This window comes from Gymnogyps californianus, chromosome 1 (assembly GCF_018139145.2).
Source record: "Gymnogyps californianus isolate 813 chromosome 1, ASM1813914v2, whole genome shotgun sequence".
Taxonomy (NCBI): domain Eukaryota; kingdom Metazoa; phylum Chordata; class Aves; order Accipitriformes; family Cathartidae; genus Gymnogyps; species Gymnogyps californianus.
In genome coordinates, this window is record NC_059471.1 from 156527508 (window position 1) to 156540522 (window position 13015).

Consider the following 13015-nt stretch of genomic DNA (forward strand, 5'->3'; position numbering starts at 1 on the left):
TTACAGTAAAAAAGTTTTTTTTAATTACATTTGAGTGTAATTTCCATTATTTTACATTCCATTGCCTCTTTTCCTTTCACTGGTTACCACTGGAAATAGTCTGGCTCTGTCTTCTCTGCTGCCTTGCATCTGATATTTATACACATTCATAAGATCTCCCCTGAACCTTCTCATAGCTAAACAGTCCCAGATCTCTTACCCTCTCCTCTTATGTCAGAAGTTAGAAATTATTTTGGATAGGTGAGGAAACCATCTTTTATATCTTTGCATACAATTCTGAAGTTTATTCCAACTCCCTTATTGATTTTTTTTGTTATTCTTAATAATTTTATTATAGTTATGCCACTGCTGATCCTAATAACATCACATTCTTCCCCCCTCCTCACCTATTAAAATATCTCTTGTGTCCTCTGCATGTCTCTTTAGTGTGTAAAGTGAAAGGATATGTCTAATCATCAAATATTTCTCATTATAGTTTGAAAAATTAAAAAACTACAATAAGTGTCTGCAGTTGTACTACATTTAAGTTGTAGTGATTGGAACTAATATTGTGGAATACTAAAGTACATTCATTTAAAAGGTCTACTCTGCTTTTGATTTCTGCCGCTAGGAGGTGAAAGTGGTCCTTTCACATAATCAGCACTAGGAAAATCTTGTCTTGCTCAGTGCCTTTTCTATCCCTCCACCATCTTTTTTTTTTTTTTTTTTAAGAGTAGGAATGTTTTCTGTTTGGTTTTTCTTTTATAATGCTTCCTTAGTGTTTGTGGCTCACCCTGTTCACACAATCATTTCCTCTTGGTTGATAATCTGTTCTTTCCTCCCTCAAAATGGCCTAAAAGCATTTCCTCCCTTTGCCTTTTCCAGCTTTTCTGCCTGACTTAAAAAAAAAAAAAAAATTTTTAAAAAAATTAAAAAACAAAATCTCCAAGCTAGCCTTTCCAAACTGGCAGCCTAGTTGCTGTAGCCCTGAATCCCATTAAAGCCAAATGCTTTAAGGCCACTTGAATTCAGGGAATTGAAATTGCCCAGTAAATGCCAAAAGCTGGGGTTATTCAAGTGGCCCTAGGGAATTAGGCTCTCATTTCTTACTAAAAGACTTTGTAAGGACATCAACTCTAGTTCTTGGCCCTTTAAATTTGTCACTGTTGGTTAATATTTATGAAATTGCTCTTTTATTTAAGTGCTTTAAAATTCCAGCAAAACCACTGACAGAAGCTATCTATGTTTTTCCCTAATGTCTTTTTTCAGTAACACTATCATATTTATAACTAGCTTTCCTTCTTCAAAATTTCTGTTCCCTGAATTATCTGTAACTTCTCAAGATAAATATTCCCCAATTGTATTAAATGCTGCAAGTTTGCATTCTAATCTACTCTCCTCTATGCACTGTCTTTGAACAGATAAAGGTCAGTGAGGGACAAGAAATGTGACCTCAGATGAAAAAGACCAAGCAAAAGGCATTTCATGGGGCTTGCATACAGCACCAAGTGCTAAATGTTAAGATTTTTACTCTAATTCAGGTGTTTACTTGGAGATGTCTCATTCTGGACAAGCGTCTTAGAATCTCATTCTGCAGAAATGTGTAAGAGGTTTTCAGTCTCTTTCTTGCAAATCCTTACACCCACAAATGAAAACATAAAAAATCAATAGCAGAACACTTTTTTTTTTTCATTGGAGTATGCCTTAAAAGAATCATTCCTTTATGCAAATTGCAGGATATAAAAATAAATAATAAAACACATGACTATGAAATAAATCAAGGTATTGTGGTTTCCTAAGTACTCAGGATTAGGGATACTGCATCCTCACTTTTTTTTTCCTCATTGATTTGAAAATGAAGATCTATGAACTCCATCTCTTTTTACTGTTGGCATATTCCCGCACATTGTGATAGTAACTGAAATGAGGTCAGTTAGCCGTATCCCTGCCATACGGTGTCAGGGAACAAGGCAAGGATAAGATAATGTAGTAGGAACTTTCTTTTTCTTATTCTTGATTTAAGTGTAAAATATTTACCACATTATTAGAATTTATCCTCTTTGTTCGTCTGATTTTTTTGCAGCAATTACACTTTTCCTTTTGCTAAAGTGTTGGAAGTACATGCCTCAAGCACACCAAAACTGTTCTTTTTTTTGTGAAGTCTTTTTAAGTCCACAGTGTCTCTCCACCCCCATGGTGGACTTTCCTATCCTTACTTTTTTAATTCATAGTTATATAAGAATGATGAACAGTTTTTTAATTAAGCAAATTTAGCTATGGAGATAGAGGGGTTTTTTTTCTAACTTACTGGTTCCTGCCGTGTGATGCTCTTCTTCATATTAACTTTTAGGAAGCATTTTCATTTGCCAAATATAGCTTTATTTAGAAACCCACTTAAGTTAATGGTTAAATTCCCCCCCCCCTTCCCTTTTCCCCTTGCCTATGTGTTTATGAGCTCTGTTATTGTGGGGAATGTTATGATAATGTTTTCCATATAAAATTTTTCAGTAACTGCACGATACTTCAGATCTGTCTTGCGTCAATCACATTGAGCCAAAATCTATGATTTTTAATCAGTTAAAGTTCTTCACTATAGTGAGAGTTTTGCTCAATTTAAGACCTGCAGCATTTGGCCTGTAGTTTTTCCTGTACTAAAAGAACTTGATCATGTTTTCATGAAATAAACCTAGTATTCTTTTCTATTGGTTTTCCTTTCCAGGATCTCATTTCCTCTAAGACATCTGGCATGTAAAATTGGCTGACAGGAATGTTGCCTGGTGCATGAGCCTTGGAATGTTAGCACTCTAAAGCTCAGTGCCGTATCGTGAGTATGTTTTTCATAATGTTGGGAAGGATGAGTTTCCAGTTTAATCTTGTGCACAGACTCAGGATTTTTCTTTCAACAGTGCTTTGATCAGTTGTTACATGTAGGAGCTGAACCTCTAGCTGATAATGTACAGAGAGCAATAACATGTCCAAGTAACCAGTCTCAAAACAAGACACCAAAACTGAAAGGCTTGATTTCCTCTTTGAATTGAATGACATGAATACATTCAGAATGATTGTAGATGATTTTTCTCCAACTTGTGTTTTTACTTATCTGTTACAAGGTTGATGGACTGTAAAAATATTTGCTTTGCAGAATAGTCACGCTTTATGTCTTTCTCATAAAACAAACAAAACCAAACTCCAGTCAACCTAAAATCATTCTTTAGTTCCATTAATATGAAAGGAGAGGTTTCCATTGATCATACTAGATTTTGGATAGGGCTCTTAGGCAGGCTTATAGCTGAACTATTTTTAGTTTTCTAATATAAGGAATGTATAATTGAAATATTCAGAGCTGCTGTCACCTACTGCACATAGCATATATGAGTGGTATTATTCTGTTAGTCAGACTTGCATCACATTTGAGCTGTCATACATTCAGCTATACTGAAGTCAGGGAGCTGCAGCTCCTCTCAAAACCCTCTAAAGGTTCTGCATCTGTCATATTAGACAGTCAGGTGAGTGCCAAATTCACTGAAGCTCACCGAACTGAATATATTGAGGCTACAATTGCTGCAACAAGTTAGAGAAGTAAAGCTACAGAGCAAATGGGGGTGGGATGGAGGAGAAGGCGCAAAATGAGAAGGCAGGGCTGAAAGCAAGCAAGCAAGCAAAAAAGGATTTGTTAAAATCAGTGAGGAGAGGAACCAAAAGTGCACTGCTTAAGCTTCCTCAGAGATACTCTGGTCAGTCATCCCTGGTATATTTTCCCTATGCATCAGTTTCTCAGGCTGTTTTCTCCTTGGTATCACTGTTCCTCTTTCTTGCTCATAACAGCCTGATACTTTCTAATATCTCGGTTCACACTCCACTAGCATATTTGACTTTCCTTTCCTGTCTCGTTGTCCTTAATTCTGCATTACGCAAAATTTTGACTTTTGGCTGCCTCACATCTGTGGGATTCCAAGGGGAGAAATCAGATTATTTTTTTCTAATCAACAACAAATATAACAGTGAAGTACCCTACTAGCTGTGAATATGTTCACACCGGCACTGTAATAAGTGTGCTTAAACTTTTAGGATTTCCACTGCTATGAAGGTAGAGAGCTTGCCTTGATTTCTGTGTTATTGAAAGATAGCAAGTGATCAAAATTATGCATTTTTAGAAAAATTCTTATTTTAGAGAGCAGAACATTTTGCATGCCGAGCATAGCCTTGAGTGTCTGCTGAGAATTTGCACCAGAGACAGAACCTAAAATAATATAGCCATAGAAAGGATACTGAATGAATCTGAAATCTGTGCCTGTTTCAAATTTCAGCTACTGCTTTTGCACAAAGGAAATAGTTTCTTGTTTGTCAGATGTACAATAAGGCTTACTATGTTACATATATGTCCAGTTTAGAGAAACATTTTTTTAAAGTTTTGAAGGTAGGTTATTTATAATTTTCAGCAAATTAGGTAGTTTTGTCAGAATGCTGTGTGTATAATGAATTTCAAAATTTACAGTAAGAACAGATTTCAACATCTCCTATGCAGAATTAAAAAGAAATGTGCAGAATATAAATTTTGAACTCAACTATGCATATCTGTAACATTCTGCTAAATGTTTAATATTTTTGTTTTGCACTGTATAGATTCATTAATATCACTTGCCTGTCAGACAATGCAGTTAATGGAATGCAACAATCTTTTAATGTGTTTTATTTACACTGCCATCTCTTTCCAAGACCAAAAAAACCCAAGTCTTTCATGTTTCCTTGTATGTCATGTTTCCTAGACCTCTGGTTGTTTTTGCATCCCTTTGGGTACTTTCCATTCAACACCACCTATGGAATTTGATGCAAAAACTGAGTGCAGAATTCCAGTGGAAGCCTTAACACTTCTGAAATTGCTATGTTTTCGTTCGATCTTCCACTCTTCCCCTAGTTTGAAAGATGCATTTTACCACAAATTAGCTCCTTAAGAAAAGGTATAAATAGTTAAGTGAATTTTGTTTGTTAAGGATGAAGAGTATTTCTTCTTGTATCATTAAATCTATGTGTAAAGTATTAGAAGAGCCTCTTTTTATTTTTTTTTCCTTCACTGTGGTCTTTTTATATTAGGATGTGAGAAATTCCTCAGCATGGGAGTTGTAATTTTGGATCCATAGCATCACGTTACATGAGTGATAAGGCATCCTCAGTTGCTATATGAGAAGGCTTGTCACAATTTCTGAGTCCTAGATTTTGTGCTAATAGAAAGGTGAAGCATTAATATTTAAAATATTAAGTATCTACTAAGTTCATCCTATGTATGGTGCGACAAAATGATGGCACTTTCAGAGGACCTTTTTCTCCGTTGCTTAAAGGGAAGGCCTGGAAACTAAAATTTTCAATGGCTACATGTAGGTGTGGTGAATAAGTGCAAATCCACAGTGGAGGAAGATGGAAACTTCTTGGAAATTCCTCTCTCTATTTTTTCTCTAGTGAGTCAAGCAGTCACTAAGGTAAAGTTAGCAGTTAAAGTCAGCAGAAATGAACTGTAATATAGAAATCAGAAATTATTTGTTCAGTGTCTCATGATGTCTAAAATTCTACAGTGGGATAGGTGTGCATTTGTTGATATGGATGACCAAAATTAGTACTTTAACCTCAAAGCTGTAACTTGAAATTTAGAGGTGTCCCTGGGTCAGCTGTCATTCCTCTTCAAGTTTCTACTGTGGATTAGCTCCTCTGCATGCCCTAGAACATCAAAATGAGAATATTGAAACAAATGTTTTCACCTGAAAATGCTTCTTTGTCAATACATAAACTTCACACATAATCTTCTATATAGAAATTTTTTTGCGATGACAAGTTTAAATTCTTGAAATGTTCCATAGTATATTTTCCAAATGTAAGTTTGAAGCAGTCATCTGACTTTTTTTAAAGTAGGAAAACATACACTATCATTTCTTAGTTACGAATCTGATCTTCTTCAGATCTTGAATTTAAGGTGAGATGAATGTTTTTCTTCAATCAATAATGAGATGCTTACATGCTTTTACTGCTTTCTTCTTGACAAAATATGTAAACAGAGATGTCATTACTAAGCCTTTAAAATAAGCAAAATCTTTGTCTTTCTGAGCAAAGTGCATGACAAATAATTGGCATGTGAATTTAGTGTATTGTCTTTTCCATATTCAAAAACTGTCCAAATCTCATTTGATTAAGCATAAAAAACCTCTGTGAATGCCATTAGGAGTATTGAATACTCAGTTTTTCATTGTCTCCTTTTGTTTTTGATAAGACATTGTTAAATTGCATGTTAGTCTTTCGTCTTATATGAATACAGTTTTATTCTCCAGAGACTGAAGGAATTGTTTTCACAGTAAGACTTCTTTTTTAAGCATTTCCTTTTTCAATTAAAGTTGGAAGCTTAATCAGCTGATAAATTAGTGTGTACTTGTTACAGCTTGTTTGTCTGATGCTCTTGTTTCCCTCATAAATATATTACGAGACTCTTAAATCTTACCAGCCACATGGTGGTTACAAGAGGGGTCTCAGCAGTGATTCAAAAAATATTGGTTTATCATCTTCTTGAATTAGCTCATTTTTCTTTTTTGTCTGTTTTGAAGCTTTTGCCCTTTTGACAGAGAGTAATATCTGTTGTGCAGCCCTACTGACAGAGCAAGTGTTGAGAAATATGTAGCAGTTGCTGATTTCTCCTAATTCAGTATCACTTGGCTGCTTACATAATGTAAATTCTTGTTTTGGTCCCATCTAGGCATTGATTTTTCAAGAGATTATTAAAGAAAGAGATACAAAACCCATTTACCGTCTCTTGGTAGCTGAATTTCTGTGTATGTTTTTCCAGGAGACCAATGAGACTATGTTTTGGCAGAAGAATAATAAAAATAAACCTATTAGGAGTACATATATAGTTTAGATTGCAATTGAAACTGCTACATCTAAGTGTTTACAGTGTTTGTAGAAACCTGCATCTGTTTGTTTGTAGGACTTTTTAGAAGTCTGTGACATCTGAGGACTGTACTATATGGTGTTTTCAGTAAGAGTTCTAGGCTGATGTCAGGATACCGGCTTACTGTCTTTCACCTTTTGAATTTGCAGTCTGGTAGATTCTGATGTCTGAGACTTCCATACTTAACTTTTAGGATGATATGTTAAAAGTGAGATAGATATATTCCCTGTATATATACCTGATATGTTTATCTAACACTATGTTCAAATGAATGTAATAGCTTAATTTTTCTTTGAAGTTACTCTGAAAAGTCTGGGTTGACTTTATGTATGTATTTTAGAACACAGGTTAAATTCTTCATTGACAAAGACCGAATTTGAAACAGTGACTAGGAACAATTAAAAGGCAAACTTAAGAAACAGGCAACAAACTTTAAGTGTATGAAGTAGCATTGTCCCGTGACGTATAAAGATAGATAATCTCTTTGTAACTGGAAAAGGATGTCATAAACATTTCAAAGGCCTTGACAGTACTTCCCGTTGATTTCAGCAGCTTTCTCATCAGATCTGTCCTACACTTGATGCTTTATTTCCCAAATCTAGAATAATAGAATGTCTGTAGCAAGATATTTGTTCTTAACAGCAGATATAATAACAGAGTTGGAATTCTCAAGTGCTGCTCTTGGTTCTGTTATGGACTAGCTGTATATTTTTTAGCAAGTTAGCTAGAATTTGGTCTTTCACTTTTGTCTGATGCAAAATGAAGATAATTCTGCTTCATTTTCTTCTGAAAAACACTGTGAGATGTTCCATAAGTAGAAAGAATTATTCATTCATGATCTCATAACATAATTATCTGTACTAGTTACTGTCAATTTTTTATGTTATGTTCAAATTATATGGCATACTAATATAATAGTGTGTTCAGGCTTCAGTAATCTGAGGCACCATATGACACATTTCTAAACTGAGAGTTTTAGAGGGGCCTTCATCATAGAGTATTATATAATTACTGTTATGTTTCAGCTTTTACATTTTTGCATTTGGCCTTTCAGTTTCCTGAAACTTTTGAGGTTAAAATTTTGCAGTTTTATTCTCTTCCTGAGTAGTATCTGTAATTGTATGTACACTCTGAAATTGGGCAAGTAATAGATATTTCTGCGTAAGGGGGCAAGCTGGATAGGAAAGAATCCACTGTATTATTATAAGTTATTGAGTATTGTTTTTAGCCAAATATTGAACAGAATTTTTTAGAATGGGAGAGACGTTCCAAATAAAAGTTGCCTTTGTTTGTTCCATTGTTTGCCTTGATAGATTTATGAACCTTTCAAAATTTTATATTGCACATTGTCAGATTTTTGTGCAGCTGGAAAATCCCTCATCTACACAAGTTTGTGCTGTATACGTCCATGTACTTCTAACGATTCTCACCCTTTCTGGTGCTTGAGAGAATTTAAGAAACTAATGTAACAGGTCAGGAAGAAATCACAAGATGCTGGAGAAGCACTGTGGTGTCAGCGGTTAAACTCTGATTTTTTTAATCAAGGTGCCAGGGACAATTTAACTGTATCTGACACTAGTGTGCTGAATGATATTGGGGAAGTTAGTCTGTCCAACCCATAATAAAATGAAAACATAGGTATTCATTTCCCATATTTGAGGATGTGAGAGCCATAATGAGGGAGGTTTTGTAATATTCTTTGGAAATTTTCAGCTTTAAGCAAATAAATTACTGTGTTTATCTGCTGCTGGGAAGCTTGAAGGAATAATGAGCACTGCAAAGGGGAGGACAAAGTTTCTCCCTCATGGCCTGGACTTACTTTCACACAGAAGCCAGATAGCATGGAAAATGCTTCCCGAGAGATTCTCTGGATGTATAATTACTGGAACATGAGGCATGGGGAAAGAATGTTTAACACTGATGCTTTTTGCACAAAGAAACTTGTGCACACACAAAACAACAGTTGAAAAAGAAACAGAGAGAGAAAGAAGGTGCTTACAGTACTGGTGAATGCTAAAGATATGCCAGAAAAGATAGTTTTAGAACAAGAAATGTAATAAATGACATTTTCTGAAGTAATAATTTGTCAGTACATTGGAAAAATACTTTCAGATGAAAATTTAAACACATTTACAGAGTATTCTTATCTTGGATATATTGTGTTAGCTACATGTGATTATATGGATACTTTCTAGGAAGCTAACTTTAACAAATGGTGGTGGCAGCTCCCTAATTAACAGTGTTACCTGAAAAGCAAAGATCCGGCTGCATAAAGAAAACCAGACACTGTAAGGAAATTAAGAGTGAGTCTGTTAGGAGACAGTGAAGAACCTTATTCTATGAGAATCCTCTTTCAAAAATCAGAGAAAGAGTATGTGGATTTGATGGGTTTTGCATTGGATAAGGGAATAGAAAGAAGGAAGAAGTAAAGGAGAAAAGAAGTAAGACAGCATATATAAAAAAGGTAACTAGCAGAACAAAATCAAATCAAGGGATTTGTACTCTGACAGGGGAAAGAATCAGAACTATATGAAATATAGGAAGCCTGAAGTTTATACTTTGTTATTTATTTGAAAGGCATATAGTAATTTAAAATCCTTAAATAAAATAAGGTTTAAATGTACCTCTTATTAAATATTGTTGAAAAATGTCAGTGAAGGAAGTAAAAGGAGTATCGAGAGAGAGAGATTAAAGAAGACTAAAACTCATTGCATAGCTTTCTGTTGAAGTAGCAAAAGGCATATCATGAGTTAATAAAGAAAAAATATAATAGTACATCTATATTAATAGACTTACATTACATGGAAAAATACTTATGGACATAGAATTATAATGATTTTAATAATATCACTTTTATTAATGAGAAACATTTTAAATGGGCCTACTTATGGTACATATTTACATACTGATTCAAGTGTCTTACAGAATCTTGGTCAAAGACTCAGATGGCATTTCTATACTGGTAATTCTGTTACTGCACTGGCACTTAGAGCAAATAAGTTTAAAGAACCAGTCTGTTTCCTTGTTAAAAGGAAATAGAAATGCAAAAAGACTGAAAGGCAAATCATGCCAACTAGAGATTTTCTTTATTTAGTGCCCAGGAAAGTTCCAATCCATCTCAGAATAGAATGGTTAGAAAGTGGGTTGACCTTATCCTCAAGATTTCAGCAGTATTTCAGAGCCAGACTTGCTGGCCACTGGCATTCTACAGGATACAGAAATACGAGCTTCAAACTGATATGAAGGAAAACCCTAGATGTCAGTGGTTACCCAGAAAGGCAGTAGAAATGTCCCCATTTGAATATGAGATCTAAGTTTGTGAGATGCTGATGAAATTATTGACTCACCGGAGTCCTTGGGTAGTGATAGGGTTAGCATGCTGCAAGTTCAGCTATTAAGTTATCTTGATTTTGTGATTACAGACAGTATGGACACTGAAGTAGAAAGAGCAAAAAGTCAAATTAAGGATAGGAGGAAATGTTTTAATATTAACTGGCACTGTTGTTCTGGCTGGCATAGCAGAAAACATGTAGTATTTGAACTAAGTTAAAAAGCTGGGTAAAAAAGCTAACTGCTGTTTAGACAGAACAAGAACAGCAGGGAATGTGTTTGACAGTAAGTTATATTTGCAGAAAAGGATAATTCAAGTGTTTTGTCTGAAGTCAATCGCTTATTTATTGATTGCTAAAACAGCAATGGGATGTGCTTAAAGCAGTATGGGATTGTGTTCAACATGTTAAATTACCAAGAAATTTACTGACTGATTTGGCTCTAAGAGCTAGGAATGAGTTATGTGTATGAAAAAATATTTGAAGCTGGGAAGTACCAGCAATGATAACAATATACAGATGAAGATCTGCAGGAAAGGCAATGATATAAAGTATTTTTGGAAAAGCAAGGATTTGAAGAATGTGAAATGAAGAAAACTATCTCCCTTGCACAGTATGAATACAGATTTTGGTAGGGATTCTGCAGTCAAGTAGTTTCAATAAAATCCGTGTGAATCCAAACACAGGTAACAGACTGATACTTCTGTAATGTGAACTAGAGTACAAATGATGGATGTGACAGAAACATAAAATATTTGAAAGAATTAAAGAAAATTATATCTGAAATACCAGTGCCTAGACCAAAACTGAACAAAAATTAGCAGCTTCTCTGTGGCCTGATGATGGTGGAAACTGTTGATTTTCACTGCTTTTAAACTTAAAAGATCTTAAAGTGATTAGAGTTGTGTAGTGTGTTGTGTGCCTAGAGCTGTTCCACCTCAAGAATTAAAATACCTCCCTCTTCTGTAAGCCATACTGGGATCTGGAATCCATCCTGTATAGCATTTAAGTCTTCAAAGGTCTTGATCTCACTGGAAGGCTGAGGGCATGCTTAATGGTGTAGTATTGGGCACCTAAAAAATGCTGGCATTGTTGGTTGGTTTTTTTTTTTTTTTTTTCAAATTGCAAGCTAATTGCAGTATGCATAGAATCAATGGGAGGTCTGATTTGATTCCATTTTCAGCCTGATGGCATTCCAGCCTTTATCTCTCACTTCTTGACAGCATGCCCAAATCAGTAGACTTACCAGCTTTTTTTGTTGGAAGGACTGGGAAGGCATTTGCTGCTTCTCCTATTGCACTGGGTCACTATGTAGCGAGAATAGGTGACATATAGAACAGAAGGAAAAGGCAAACAAAAAGAGTGAAAACACTGCTTACTGGAGAGAGAACATGCTGAGAAGGCGAGTCCTGGAGGGCTTGGAGTCTGGTCCAAAGACAGTGCATTTTAATTGAGATGGTTGTTGTATTAAAGGTTAAGTCCAAGCACTCCCCAAACAAACAAAACCAACCCAGTGGTAATCTGGAAATCCTGCTTTAATCTTTGTTTCATCTCAGTTTGACTAACACTTTTCTTCCTGTTCTGTTCAATTTCTTCTCAATGTTTTGGTTGTCAAAATACAGAGATGACAAATGACTTCTTTTCAGAAAGCCAGCAGAAAATCTGTGTACCACTGATGCATAGTGCAACATGTGCAAACTGTTATGAATGTTAATAGATCTGTCACCCTCTCAGTTGGTAAAACATACTTCTCAGAGCTAACTCCTTTTCACAGAGATGAAAGATTGGCTTAGAATCACCACTAATCAACTTTATCTAAAAGGTATGCACAAGAGATATAATAAGTAAAAATATAAGGCCATAAGGCAAAATTAAGGCGATAATGTGTGAATAAAGGTATTTTTAACCAAGTGTAAAACAGTATGAAAATACAGGACAAAAACACACATAGCAAAATGAAGTTACCCAAGTTTAAAAAAAAAAAAAAATCAGTTTAGTTCTCCACACACAATGTAAACTTTGCACTAATAAAATAAGAATTTCTTCCATGAGATTTTTAACAGCTGCTGTTGATAGTCCTAATTTTTACTAAGCTTCCAGAAGTCCTGCTGGCCTTCAAGTAGCAATGGATATCTAGACTGATTTTTCTTTTTAGCTATGATCCAAAACCAGTTCCAAGTTAGGGCAATAAATAAGATAATTTCCCAGTAAGTCTGTATCCAGGCTTGGTTAATCTGCAGCAGCTCTTTGATCAAAAGTTTCTATAAATTGAATTATTCACATCTGAGGAAGTGCACAATTGGAGAAAGGAGCTGGCCACTAAAGTTTTGATTTTTTTCTGAACTATTAGTAATTTCTTAGGCATCTCCTTAATCCCTGTGGACTGTTCTTATTTTGATTGTGTTAGCATAGTTTACCATACAGTCATATCAACAAGTACATGTTCATGCAAGATTGAAAACTTGTGGTAATGTATGCAATATATATGATTAAAAACTTTAAAAAATTGTGATTAAGATTACAAATGAATGGATTTTTAAAATGTTCCTTGGCCACGTTGCCAAATCTACAAGTTGTTGTGGTCTCTGTTAACTGCATCTCATCATCAGAAAGTAACAACGAAAATATGTTTATTATTATTGGGTGATTATTTTTAAACTGAAATCTCCATAAATTGCTTAAGTATTACAATAAGACAGTGTGGGTTTAAAAATTTGACTATGAATATTTAAATATAGAGAATTTTGTGTGAAGGATATTACTTTAGGGATTGTGCACT